Source organism: Asterias amurensis, chromosome 17 (genome assembly GCF_032118995.1).
Source record: "Asterias amurensis chromosome 17, ASM3211899v1".
Lineage (NCBI taxonomy): Eukaryota > Metazoa > Echinodermata > Asteroidea > Forcipulatida > Asteriidae > Asterias > Asterias amurensis.
Genome location: NC_092664.1, coordinates 15,161,535 through 15,175,722, shown reverse-complemented (window position 1 = coordinate 15,175,722; position 14,188 = coordinate 15,161,535). Strand labels below are relative to the sequence as shown.

The 14,188-nt window shown below is 38.6% G+C and overlaps 2 protein-coding genes across 3 annotated transcripts in view; both read left to right on the top strand.

Moving 5' to 3' along the window:
• Nucleotides 1-14,188, top strand: part of LOC139949578 (uncharacterized) — a 222,733-nt gene that overhangs the window by 7,707 nt on the left and 200,838 nt on the right. The window lies entirely within an intron of this gene.
• The window catches only part of LOC139949577 (growth hormone secretagogue receptor type 1-like), a 206,504-nt gene that overhangs the window by 852 nt on the left and 191,464 nt on the right, over nt 1-14,188 (top strand). For both annotated transcript variants that reach the window (XM_071947976.1, XM_071947977.1), the window contains exon 2: nt 192-323. The gene's annotated coding sequence lies outside the window, so the exon portion shown is untranslated. The remainder of the gene's footprint in view (nt 1-191; nt 324-14,188) is intronic.

Below are 14,188 nucleotides of genomic sequence, written 5' to 3'. Positions count from 1 at the left end.
ATTGGTCTGCGACTGGATTGTTATTGGAACTGGCTGGCGATTGCCACAAAGTCCCCCGCAGTAGACGGGAACATAAATGACAGCAAGTGATACATGATGCGCCTGCTGATGAATGTGCAAAGATACTATGCTACAAATCTTCAGCACTAAACTTAAACATTTTTTCTTGTCTCCTGTCATGCCCCACCCAGTATTGTCTGCATACAAGTGGCCTCATTTTTTAATCAAGGAATCGGCAACGTATGAATCTCAGCATCTGGCTACTGTTATCAGAACTTTGGACAACATAAAGGAGAGAGATCTGGTCTTCACAGGCTTGCTGGGTAAGTCCTATCTTTCAGTGAAATTGTTGTTGGAACAAAACATGGAAATTAAAATGTGGTTTATTGCTCGACACTTCAGATAAAAGTTGCATCCCATAAGGTGATACCTCTGCTGCAGTTTCCCAGGTTGTATTGTAAACTTGGTGTGTTCTTAGCTGTAGAGGAGTTACATGTTCTGAGTGGCACCCTGACAAAAAATATTGGCAAATAGGGAGATCGCAAGCATCAGGGTCAGATAACTCGGTTGACAGTGCCGGCACATTAGTCCAGGATCAATAACCCTCCCCCCCATAACAAAATACTAACAATAATAAATAATAACAAATAAATCAATAAAAAATAGATAATAATTATAATAATTAAAAGTAAATTACCCAGTAAGTTTCTCTTGTGGTGGTTTATTTATTGACTTGAATAAAATAAAAGATGATTCAATGGTTGTCCTGGTAATTGATCACATGGTACCAATTTCTATGCCATTTTCAGTCAGCATAAGAACTAGCCTTGCAAATTTCTGCAACCAGTCAAACGTGATGCACTGTAATTACTGATCGTTATTTAATGATTGTATACAAGAAATCTTCCAAAGATGGCTCCTAACCGATAAATGTGTCGCCACATTGCCCACACAAGTTAGGAAAAAGACTGTTTAAGTTCTGGTTAATTGTGAACGCTGCTTCAAAAAGGACATTACGGGAATTTCGCAGTGCATTTTGTCCAGGCTTAAACGATATCACTTGTAATAAAATACGATAAATTACTATAAATTTATGACCCACAAATCAATCCTGCCAACGATGAAAAAAAGAATTTGCTATAAACATGATAAAAAACAATTAGGTCAAATGGACGGTTGGCTTTAGTTTTTGTAAATTTGTCCCAGGGCAGTATGACGTTGGTCAGTCAAGTTGGGAAAGGTCAGTATCATTAGTCAATGGACTAAATAGAGATACCATGCTGATTGTTATCTCCTTCTAAACATGCACAGTGTGTAATGTGCGTGTTGTGGCCGAGTTGGCATAGTGGTATCTTAGAAGGCAGAGAAGATAAATATCTGTATAAATTACTTTCAGATTGGTTCCCATCTATCATGCCTTCTTTATAATACATTCCCACAAAACATTGTATGACTTATAGGAAAGATACAGTTGTATGTATTTATTGTTAAGTTTAACATGTATACATTCACAGTATACTCCTGGAAGCAGAGAAGAAAACATTGTGAATAACATTCTTTCTGTATAAAAAAAAACCCATAAATAGACGGCTGTCTTTGTTTTTTGTAAATCTGTCTCAGGGCAGTATGACGTAGGTCAGTCAAGTTTGGGGAGGTCATCATTAGTCAGTGGACTAAACAGAGATACCATTCTTGGTGTCTCCTTCTAAACATGTACAGTGTGTATTATTACTGTTGTGGTTTGGTTGGCAAGTGGGATCTTTATCTCGCCTTCAATCTACATGACCCAGTTTTGAATCATTAGTCAATGAACTGACTAAATTGAGGTACCACCATGCTGTGTGGTATCTCCTAAACATGTGCAGTGTGTAATGTGCGTATAGTGTGGTTCAGGTTGTCGTAGTGGTTATCTTATCTTGCCGTCCACCTCTGAGGATCCTGGTTCGCATCATGACAGGTGCCCTACGTGGATTGGGGTTTTAGTCCCGACCTAACTGTGTGGGTTTTCCATGGAATAATTCTCTGGGGTTTTCCTCCCACATCGAAAACTGAAGCCTCCTTCGTTCTCTCAATTGGGTTCTAATCTAGTGTACGGTGATTAAGTTTGATTGTTTGAGAGTCCTTGGTTTTACAACCAGAATAAAAAAAAATGAAATGGCGAACCTTAATGATAACTAATGTATTTAAGATATGGTGAGATTTGGTGCGAAATCATGAGGTAGACAATACATGTATACTGAGACTGGATGTCATTGGATCAGAAAGGATGAGGTTGTGTTTTGAGATTTTATGTAACTAGATGAGATCTGATGAGATTTGCGGCTTGAAACGAGGGCAAGTATTCTTGTCAAATTTCACAGTGCAACATACATTAGCAATGGACCCTACCCATGAAATTATGCTAATCACAGTCACGTACGCGTACAGACCCATTTGGTTGGCAAACGCCATAGAGTTGTGCACTAAGCAGACGCGCAACCGCGTGTGCGTCACACACCCATTAGCTGTTTACAAAACAGCGCGATGTTTCCTCATTTTGCCAACCAAAACTGTAGTGCGCACGCGCCATGTGCAATTTACATATTTAATGGGAAGGGTCTATTGAGTTCACACCCCCACGTAGCAATGGAAAGTCTTTTGTAATGGTGGTCATGAATCAGGCTGTGTTACAATTCAGATTTATTATTACGAAAATCAGAAATTCCAATTACGCAAAATTTGCCCCCACTAATATAATAAACCCATTCATGAGACATTTTCAAGTAGGCACACTTTTATATGTATTATTTCCGCGATGTCGAAATATGTATACTCTACAATTGTATTTATTACTTCTCAGTGGATGAAGGATGGAAACCATACATTTGCTCGCATGAATGGACCAATTTCGAAAGGAAGCTTCAATATACTTTTGTCAAGATATGAATTTATTTTATTCAACCATCGTGATTCAATGGTTCGCTAATCTCATCTGGCTAGGAGGAAGTTTTAAATGTCGTGACAAAAATGTGCACACTGTACCGTCCTTGTACCAACTGTTCAATGTACTGTAGTTGGAATTGTGCTATAGTTATGACGTACACTGATTTGTGCAGCATTGTTTACTCAGGTAGGTTTTAAAACAACTAAACACCACTCCAAATCAAAACACTAGCAAAAAAAAAAAAAAAAAAAAAAATAGAGACAACTACAACGGCACCACAAAAAATTGTAGCAGAGCATCAGCAACATTAACAACAACATCAGCAGCAACAACAGCAACATCCACATCAACAGCAAACAACACCACAACCAAAAACATCACCTGCAGTAGTATCATCGCGAACAACACAAACGATAGCAACAACAATAGCACAAGCATCAACATAATCAACAAAAACAACAGCAACATCAACAGCAAACAGCAACAAACAAGGGCATCAGTGGGCATCTTCCTCATTGTTGAGCAAAAATCCAACAACCGAACGACCACCGAACTCATCCAATATTAAGGCCAACTCGGTTCGTTGACGCGACACGCAGTCAGAGTGTGTAAGTAAATGAGCATGATGACAAACTCGCTCTGCCACAATTATCCCCAGCGAGTTGCGAGTATCTCGTCATCGTGTAAGATGTTTTTTCTTCTTATAGGAGGTCGTACACACGACGATTAACCAAACGGTCCTTGAACCAACCTTAAGATAAATACCATATGTGGGCTCCAGCCAACTCTAAACACTGTTTAATTTCGTTTCCCCATCACTCCCCTCTTCCTCCTCCGATAGAGAACAAACTTTAATTAAAGGGACCTTACATCATTTGTTATGGTTAGGTTCGTTATTTATTTTGGTAAGGGAACACTTATTAAATTCGACCAGTTTGAAACAACAACGTGATCTAAATTGCGGAGGTTGCTCTTGGTTTCAATTTAGGCGGCTGGCGTTCTTTGGCACAACAGTTTAATGGTGTAAAGTATTTTGTTATAGTGATTATGTACAACATGCCATGCAATGTTTTTTTTGCCTTGGCATGTTACATGGAATGATGATAGTGCAGACAGAAAAAATGTATACATTATAGCACAGTAATTGTTGAACTGGTTTTGTTTATGAAAACATAAAAGCCGCCACTCTCTCCAGCAATCGAACAAAGCTCCACCGTACCTTTGATAACAAAACGCAAGGTTTGAAGTTTTCTAAAAATTTCAACCTGAAAGGTTGCCGATTCTGAAGTTCGTAACAGTGTACAAAGCCTCACCCCAAGAGCTTCATCAAAGTCAAGGAACTTGGCGCGATGATATACCAAATCATGGGTATTTTATTGAGATTGCGGCAATCGAAATAATAACGTGTACAAAATTCCCGAGAGAGCCTTGTGGTTGTTTTTCACTTCAAATATTACTTGCCGAGGTGCTGTAAGTAGTTTTTTGAGAAATTAGTAAAACAATGTCAAGAAAATAGCTACCGTTTATACCACAGTATAGTACTGGTGATTAAATAACAGCACTGTGGTCAATTCGTCTCCTGAGACTAAAATTATTTTTTACTAAACTCTAAAAAAAAAAAAATACAGCACCTTAGCACGTAATGTTAGGGGAAGGTTTCTACTATCATTAATGTTTTTAAACCGAGTAAGCTTAATGTAAATCTGTTGACATTGTGTTTTGTACCCAGACCCTTTTAAGCCATTGGACACTTTCGGTAAACAGTATTGTCCAAAGTCCCCCACTTCGTGTATCACAACTTCTATATAAAATAACAAACCTGTGAAAATTTAAGCTCAATCGGTCATCGGGGTCGGGAGAAAATAACGGGAAAACCCACCCTTGTTTCTGCACGTTTCGCCGTGTCATGACATGTGTTTGAAATAAATCCGCAATTTTCGATATCGAGAATTGATAATTGTTTTAATGTTTTCTCAAAAAGTAAAGCATTTCATGGAATAATATTTCGAGAGAAGTCTTTCACCATTACTTTCTGTAAACCCTGTAAGTTATATGTAAATCTGTGAACTTTTATTTTTGTTCTGTTCCGAAAGTGTCCAATGGCTTTAAGACCGCAAAAGCAAAAAAATGTGGGAAAAGGGGAGGGAAGAAAAATAAAAGTAATAAAACAAACTCTTTGAGTGTACGTCACATGCAACCGCTCATCACCCCGTCCCTGAGACGACCTGCCGAAACCTCTTATCAAAATCAATCAATGAGGCAACATTAGATACGGTAGGTGGGAACGACGACACCTCACCGCACGTACCCTTTATATTACGCGCAAACCTGTCTCTGCGCGAGTTAAAAGTGGATCATCCAACAAGCCGTACATTCAACTTTTCACCGCGCGTTTAAAGGCACCGGACAGTATTGGTAAGGGTACTCAAACAATTGTCAGCATAAAAAACTTGCTTGGTAACAAGCAATGGAGAGCTGTTGATAGTGTAACACATTGTGGGAAACGGCTTCCTCTGAGGTATTGTAGTTTTTGAGAAAGAGGTTATTTCCCACTCAAACATTATACGACTTCCGGCTTGAACCCTTTTCAGGCATCTGAAAGCACACAAATTTGTGCAACAAGGGTGTATTTTCTTTCAATTAGTCTCTGCAACTTCATTGACCAATTGTGTCAAAATGTCAAGATTTATCATATTATGCATGTTATGTTGGGATACACCAAGTGAGAATACTGGTCTTTGACAATATCCAAACATATCCAACGGCTTTAAAGCAACGGCTGCAAATGATCGGTTACTCTGGTAACAAATGCCAAATTAACAATTTCAAACGGACGCACGCACAGAAGATTGGAGTTTGAAATGCGGAAACGGTTACGGTGTCGGCACGTTGAAAAGTTCAACTTGGAAGCTTTAAGGGGTAGCAAATTTCTGAAAAGAAACTCTAGTATATTGACGCAGGACGCGGTTTGTATTTATGGCTTTATCACGGGCCGAACGGACTCGTATCAAAACGCCCATTAAAGGAACACGTTGCCTTGGATCGGACGAGTTGTTCTAAAAAAAAAGTTTGTAACCGTTTGTTATAAAATGCATATGATTGTAAAGATGTTTTAAAAGTAGAATACAATGATCCACACAAATTTGCCTCGAAATTACGTGGTTTTCCTTTTACTTTGAGAACATAACACGGTCGGCCATTTATGGGAGTCAAAAATTTGACTCCCATAAATGGCCGACAGTGTTAGTCGACGAGGTAAAAGGAAAACCGTGCAATTTCGAGACATGTGTGTGTGAATCATTGGTTTCTACTTTTACAACATCTTTCCAATCATATGCATTTTATAACAAACGGTTACAAACGCTTTTTATAGAACAACTCGTCCGATGCAAGGCAACGTGTTCCTTTAACGTTTATGACGCTGGGTTTGAACTGTTTGAATAGACTGTGCAAGTCTCGGTATCAGTACTGTGGCCGCACCCATAATGTAAACTGTAACACCCCAGTGTTTGCAGTGTGTACATTATTTGGTAAAATTGACTTATATTAATTTTATTTTGTAAAGCAATGAAACGGCAACTCGTGCGTTTTTGCCACTAGAAACCCCGCCAACTCAAACCTGCAAATTGATGAAAGCACTGTTGTAACATCAAGTGACATGCTCACAAGGATTACGTTTCACTAACGCCAGTTCGTATGTAAATAATGTATTGACTTGCAAACGGATATGGAATTAATGCAATAAAATTTAATCAATTAAACAAGACTCTAATCCTTTAATGTTGTTTCCGTTTTCATTAAAAGGAATGGTATCCAATTTAAAGGGTTTAATACAAACCACAATGTCCACAGATAAAACTTACACGGTTTGAAGATAACATTGGTGGAAAGCTTCCCTAAAAATGTTCTTTGCTGAGGTGCGTTTGAGGCACGAAAACAACTTTCCTCTCAGGAGACAAACATACTTTTAGCGTACACCGTATTTACGCGACTCTCATGAAAACATTACTCTGTGGTATCACTGATTCCTCAAAAACTTGATGACTATGAAGCTGAAACTTCTCCAGGTAAATTATATTATTACATCTTCATTTACATTGAGTAGGGAATCATGTCATGGCCAAAAACGTGACGTGCAAAAGGATATAAAAACCCTCACCACGCTGCAATTCCGCTCGTACGGTGATGTCACTACTCATTTCTTGGAAAACACATGAACATTTCATGATGTGGTTTTCCATTACACACACTTACGCCACAGCGGTTTTCCAACAGTGTGAAATCTTTGGGTAGTGCGTCACATTTATATAATATCTGGCCTTAAACTAGTGGCTGATTCGCGCAATCAAACTGCAGCCTTCTGGCGCCATGTGCGTTTAGTTATTTATGCTGACCTGCATTTGTATGCAATAATCAACGTTGAGCTTTAAAGCCATGCGATACCAGAAAATAAACACGGTACAATTACTTGAACAATCTAATTTCATGCATTGAAACTTTTCAAAACCGTTCTCGTGGTTTTATCATTATTTGTTTACTAGAGACACGTTGTAGGACTATGTTAAAGTTAGAAATGTCGCTAAAAAAACAAGATTCCACCGGGCATGCAATATTTTGAGTCACACGGAATTACGGCGGGTCGAGGTAGATAGATATGATTTTTAAAAAACTGTCCTTGCAGCACAAACGCTGAATCACTGCAATATAGAGACGTGTGGCCTGGTACCTAGGCGCGTGTAGTTAGGGACCAGACTCTTTTTGCCGACGATATGTTTGACTTCCCGACGTGACGTCAGTGAAAGGGTGCGGTAACAATCCACAAAGGGGGGAGCATGACTTTTTCGCTAATTACGCAAGTCAGATATGTCGGGAATAAACAAAACACATTTTATTGATGTTCAATACATATTTGAGAAATAAATGACAGCAAAAATAACTGTTTTATTTGAATTCAGTGCAGCATCCCTTAAATAAGAGGTTTGAAAAGGACACTATCTCTTATAGAGACAGGACACTATTGGTAATTATCAGAGACCAGTCTGCTCACTTGGTGTATTTCAACATAATATGCGTAAAATAACAAAACTGTGAAAATTTGAGCTCGATTGGTCGTCGGAGTTGCGAGATGAAAGAAAAAACACCCCTGTCACACGAAGTTCCTCAAATTTTAAATAATATGAGGTCTCGAAATCAAATTAATGGAAAATTACTTCTTTCTCGAAAACTACGTCACTTCAGAGGAAGCCGTTCCTCACAATGTTTTATACCATCAATTTCTCCCCATTACTCGTCACCAAGAAAGGCAGTGGACACTAAAAATAATTATTAGCATAAAACTTTGGGTTGATGGTATAAAACATTGTGAGAAATGGCTACCTCGGAAGTGCCATAGTTTTCGAGAAAGGAGTAATTTTCCACGAATTTGATCTCGAGACCTCCATGATTTAGAACTTGAGGTCTCTAAATCAACCATCTAAACGCACACAACTTCGTGTGACAAGGGTGTTTATTCTTTCACTATTATCTCGCAAGTTCGATGACCGATTGAGCTCAAATTTTCACAGGTTTGTTATTTTATGCATATGTTGAGATACACTAACTGTGAAGGCTAGTCTTTGACAATTATCAATAGTGTCCACTGCCTTTAAATGAGCCTCAACTTCAAGCATTAATTTTTATTTTATTTTTTTAATTTTTGTTTACCCTTGCACCAATGAGTAGTATGCACTGTGTACTCCGAACTGCTTTACGTTTCCTGAAGGGGGAAACGTGATGGAATTCGAACCTACGGTTCCTTTTATCTAGAGCAGATAATGTCATCGCTACACACCGAGTATTTGACGAGAGACCAGTTCGATTCCTGATTATTCGGTCATGGGGTCGATTTCACATAGATTTGGAAGTTAAGATCGATTGGGAGTTTTAAGATCAAGTTTTTAGCCCTAGTTTGACATAGGAGCTCTACACATAACTTTGTGCGCCCAAATTCATAAAGCTGTGGTAGCACAAAATACTGCTTTTAAGCAAAATTTCAACTTCACTACTAAGCAAAAATTCAGTGAGGTACCAGTCGCAGAAATGTAAACTTTATGGATTGTTGGTGGGTAACCTGTTTTGCTAAGCAAGATTTGTCTGTACTGAGCAGGTTTTTGTGCTGAAATTGGGCGCAGAGCGTCACACGGAGCATTGTCCGGAGAATATACGAAAAATAAAGTAATTGTTCAACCGTTGAAATTCAAATCCTTCGGGTTGTCTTACAATCAGTCACTCGACGCTAATATCCGATTGCTGATGATCCATTATTGTCTTGATTGGGTCTCACTTGACTAACCACAGTTCTAGTAAAACAGTCGTCGGACGGTGCAATTCTGTATGTATGGTCACGTAAGGTGGTGGGTAAATATAGGGGGGGGGGGGGGTCTTGGAGAAAAAGGTGCGTCAAGAAAATTAATTGAGCTGACATCGATAATAACAGTGACCCCGAATGCTATTGAATGCCTTGAACAACTGTGTTTTGTTAATTTCACAATATTAAGTAACATTTGTATGGGAAGGGTTTACACAAACGGGAAAGCTAGTGACACTTTTGGTAAATACTCAACATAATTATTAGCATAAAACCTTTAATGAGTAATGGGGAGAGGTTGATAGAAGTATAAAACAGTATGAGAAACGGCTTCATCTGAAGTAATGTAGTTTTCGAGAAAGAAGTAATTTTCCACGAAGTTGATTTCGAGACCTTAGATTTAGAATTTGAGGTCTCGAAATCAGGCATCTGAAAGCACACAACTTCGTAAAACAGCCTTTCAGTCGTCATGCACATGATGGAAGTTATGTCATCTTTACCCATAGAACTTTCCCGACAGTTTATCCTTTCTTTTTTGTTATATTGTCAAATTGTCATCCTCAAAAATGTTCCTGATTTCTGGTTAAGGATTCTCTTTTTTGAATCGATTTAGAAAAAACAAAATCCCGCTGAAAAGCACTTCGCCCGTGCCAATTTTGATGTACAGAAAACAAAGTTTCTCCCCGACAAGTCAATTTGATCCTGGCATCTTCTTCACTTCTCGAACCAAGAAACCAGATCGTCCCGTCCTGGATTGTCTCTAAGTTAGGATCACGATCCTCTCGTATTTTAGAAACATTTAACATTGATTGCCCATCCACTCTTGGTATTTGTTAATTGATTTGTTGTGATTTATACGCACGCAAGGCTCAAGTTTTTGTTATGGCTCGCTTTGCATGTCTGTGGATTCAAGTACTCTGTCATGAATCAATAAGTTGTTTCAGAAGTACCCAAGTAGCGAACCGGGAGTGTAGCGAACCCGAGTGTTCCATTCAAGAGCTTTAAAGGCAGTGGACGCTATTGGTAATTACTCAAAAGAATTATTGGCCTAAAACCTTACTTGGTAACGAGTAATTGGGAGAGGTTGGTAGTATAAAACATTGTGAGAAACGGCTCCCACTGAAGTGGAGTAGTTTTCGTGAAAGAAGTAAATTTCAACGAATTTGATTTCGAGACCTCTATTCAGAAGTTGAGGTCTCGAAATCAAGCATCTGAAAGCACACAACATCGTGTGACAAGGCTGTTTTTTCTTTCAATATTACCTCGCAACTTCGACGACCAATTGAGTTCAAGTTTTCACAGGTTTGTTATTTTATGCATAATGTTGAGATACAGCAAGTGGTAAGACTGGTCTTTTACAATTACCAATAGTGTCCAGTGTCTTTAAAAAGTTCACACTCCTCGAAGGATGAAAAGTAAATAAGTGTACTTTGTTGTATCTTTATAAATTCTTAGGAGACACGGAACACTGTACTTTGAAAAAAGTTACAGCGCAATAAAATGAAAATCCATAACATGTTTGAAATAACTTAAACACTATATAACTGAGGACTGGATCAACATGCCAATACATCATGAGACAAGAAGACATGGTGTGGCGTCTATGTGCTCCTAATAAGACATTATAGTCGATTTGATTAGCGGACACAAGATCCCATGGGTTTACATTCTAGAGAACTTAAGACGTGGCTGGAAACACAAACATGACAGTACAATCAATGCCCATCAACGCGAGACAGCTTTTAACTTGGTTTAATGTAATATGAGAACGGTAAAATACAATAAAAACATCTGTATAAACAGTATATAGTATGAATACACTACAATGGCAACAATTGGATTTTAAAGCTGTTTAAATATAGGACGAAGAATCATACAAACACACTGTCCGACAGACAAACTATATCCAGCAATATATAAGATACGAATTTGAACTTAATTTTCAATGAGATAGAAAGCAGGCGGGTGTGTGTGTGTGGGGGGGGGGGGGGGGGGGGGGGGGTGGGGGGGGGGGGGTGGGGGGGGGGTGGGGGGGGGGTTGGGGCTGGGGGTAGTGGTGGTGCTGGGGGTGGGGGGGTGGTGGTGGTGGTGTTGTTGAGGGGGGGGGGCTGATTTAGTTGTTTAATTTTTCTTTATGCCTGTCATTTAATGGGTTTAATTTTTCTGTACACCCGTCCCCTTATGGGCTCCGTACAATGACCTTTTTTAGAATCCTACGGGTCAGATTTCGACCCGTGATTTTCCAGAGTGCACGGTGTCATTTAGAGTCCGCCCCTTAAGGGACATTCTACTAAAAATCATTTGAATTGATATGTCGTTCATTTGGAGTGTCACTCTCTAACTTTATCGATCACCAGGTGATCATTTGTGTTTTAGAGTCTCTTGCGTACCCATTCACTGTAAGATTGAGCTGCAAAGCTTGGTATTCTGACATAATGATACAAAATTAAGCTATCAAAAAATGTTGTATAACCGCAGATTGTGACTTATGACATCAGATGTGCGTAAAAACCCACAAGGGTCGAGAGTTCAGTGACTTAAGCGAGTCCCTTCAAGACGAAAACAAATTTGTAGAGGTAGTTTTCCCAAGATTTTCAAGATTGTCGAGTATGTTTTTCAATAGGAATTGGCACTTAAGTTGTTAATCGTTACATTCTAATCTGACACACCAACGTGACTATAAGCGGTTAAGATGATACATCGAATCATGCTTTCAGGAAACTCTATGACAAGTTGACACTCGTTAGTAATTTATGGAATTTTCTACTAAATTTTTTGACCAAAAAATAAATTTTCGGTTTGGTGCGACTTACATTAGTCGAAATAAGGGGGCGCACAAACATACACAAACTTTAGCATGTGCCATGGACAATGCTCAAAATAAATAATAATAATAGTAGTATTAAAGAGAAATTTATAAAGCGCAAAAACAATAGCAGAAAGAATCCGCCTCAAGGCGCTGGAAAAGAACAATTCAAAAAAATCTAGACCAGACAAAATTTATACAATCAGAGTGTTACAGAGTAAAGTAATTTAAGGAATCTAGATACAGAAAGCTGGCAAAAAGTTAAAAAGTTAAACAACCACTTTAAAAAGATGAGATTCCCAATAGTTAAAACAATGTCAAAATACACGTGATGTGCAAAATAACTGTAAGAGAATGTTGTGATAGCAAAATTGTAATACATTTTAATTGGCGGAGTGTTTTAGCGTGCAATAGGGCAATTACCTTTAATGAACTTTGATTTTTTCTTTTAAATTACAACAAAATACTACAACGATCTAGCATCTTTAAAGTGAAACCACTTTTGTTGCTCTCTCACTCTCTCTCTGGAAATGAAAAGAAAATAACAATTAATCCTATGAATATGGAGAACACAAGGATGTCTATTGTTGGAATCAGAATATGGATTAAGTAAACTACATCTGCATGGATCATTTGACCTTGTCTTCCCAGTAACATTAAAACTTGTTCTCATGCGACCTACATTTTACCCGAGGATGAACGAGACCAAGGTCTATCACGACCGTTTTATTTTGTGTAGTATGTGCATTTTTTTCTTCTTTTCGAAGCAGCCTTTTGCTTTCTTTTGAAACATCATAGGCCGTGATTCAAAGTGACTACAACATTCACCTGCTTCTTGCTTGCCTTCATGTGAAACTGTGGCTACTTGTGGTTTGTTCATCTCTTAGTCATTGGTGGTAACCAGCTTGAAGTCTTATTGAGGAACAACCCTTTCTAGTCTTGTTGAGAAACAACCCTTTCGAGTCTTGTTGACAAACAACCTTTTCGAGTCTTGTTGAGAAACAACCCTTTCGAGTCTTGTTGAGAAACAAATCTTTGCTAGTCTTATTGAGAAACAACCCTTTCGAGTCTTGTTGACAAACAACCCTTTCGAGTCTTGTTGAGAAACAACCCTTTCGAGTCTTGTTGAGAAACAACCCTTTCGAGTCTTGTTGACAAACAACCCTTTCGAGTCTTGTTGAGAAACAACCCTTTCGAGTCTTGTTGAGAAACAAATCTTTGCTAGTCTTATTGAGAAACAACCCTTTCGAGTCTTGTTGACAAACAACCCTTTCGAGTCTTGTTGACAAACAACCCTTTCGAGTCTTGTTGAGAAACAAACCTTTGCGTAGTCTTATTGAGAAACATACCAATCTTGTTGATAAACTTACTTTTTGAGTCTTGTTGAGAAACAAACATGTGGAGCCCTCTTGAGAAACATACTCTTGGACTTTGGTTGATTGAGAAACATACGTAGTTTTGTCGAGAAACACAATGGACTTTTGGAACATTTATGGTAATTTTGTTTATCCTTTTTTTTAACGGTGCTATGTGTGGACCTGTCAGTTTTAGGTAATGTGGCATACCGACAGTATTTTCGTTGCTCGTGTGAAACAATGTATGCCATTTTGTGTATTCATTTTTTTTTATTGTGTTTAGTGACCCTAATGTTTCGTTACATTTGGTACATCTAAATCTAGCCGAATTTGAGCATTTTAGCCCGTTCGATGCAGGCATGATATTCTTTATCTAGTCTGATTTCCGATTTTTTTGCTCTTGGAAAAACCTGAAAATTTGTGATTAAGTAGCCTGCATGTGAGCATGTAGGTCAGCCCTCGTTCTCAACCAAATAGTAAAATGTTTGTTTCAATGACCATATTACATGTCTGTGGATGCTACAATGGATGGTGAGTGCGTAAAGGGATCGCCTCTCACCACGTGGCATTGGTTCTATTCCCAGCGAGACCCATTAGTTATATGATTAGAGTCATGTGTTGGTTTTCCGTTATTTGCCACAATAGATTTTCTCTTGACCTTCTCGTTTTCCCTCCCTTCTGGAATAATCAAAAACTTTCGATCCCTGTGTCTGTGCCCCGTGTTCATATATGTGTCAAAATGGCTGGCTGCCGTAGGC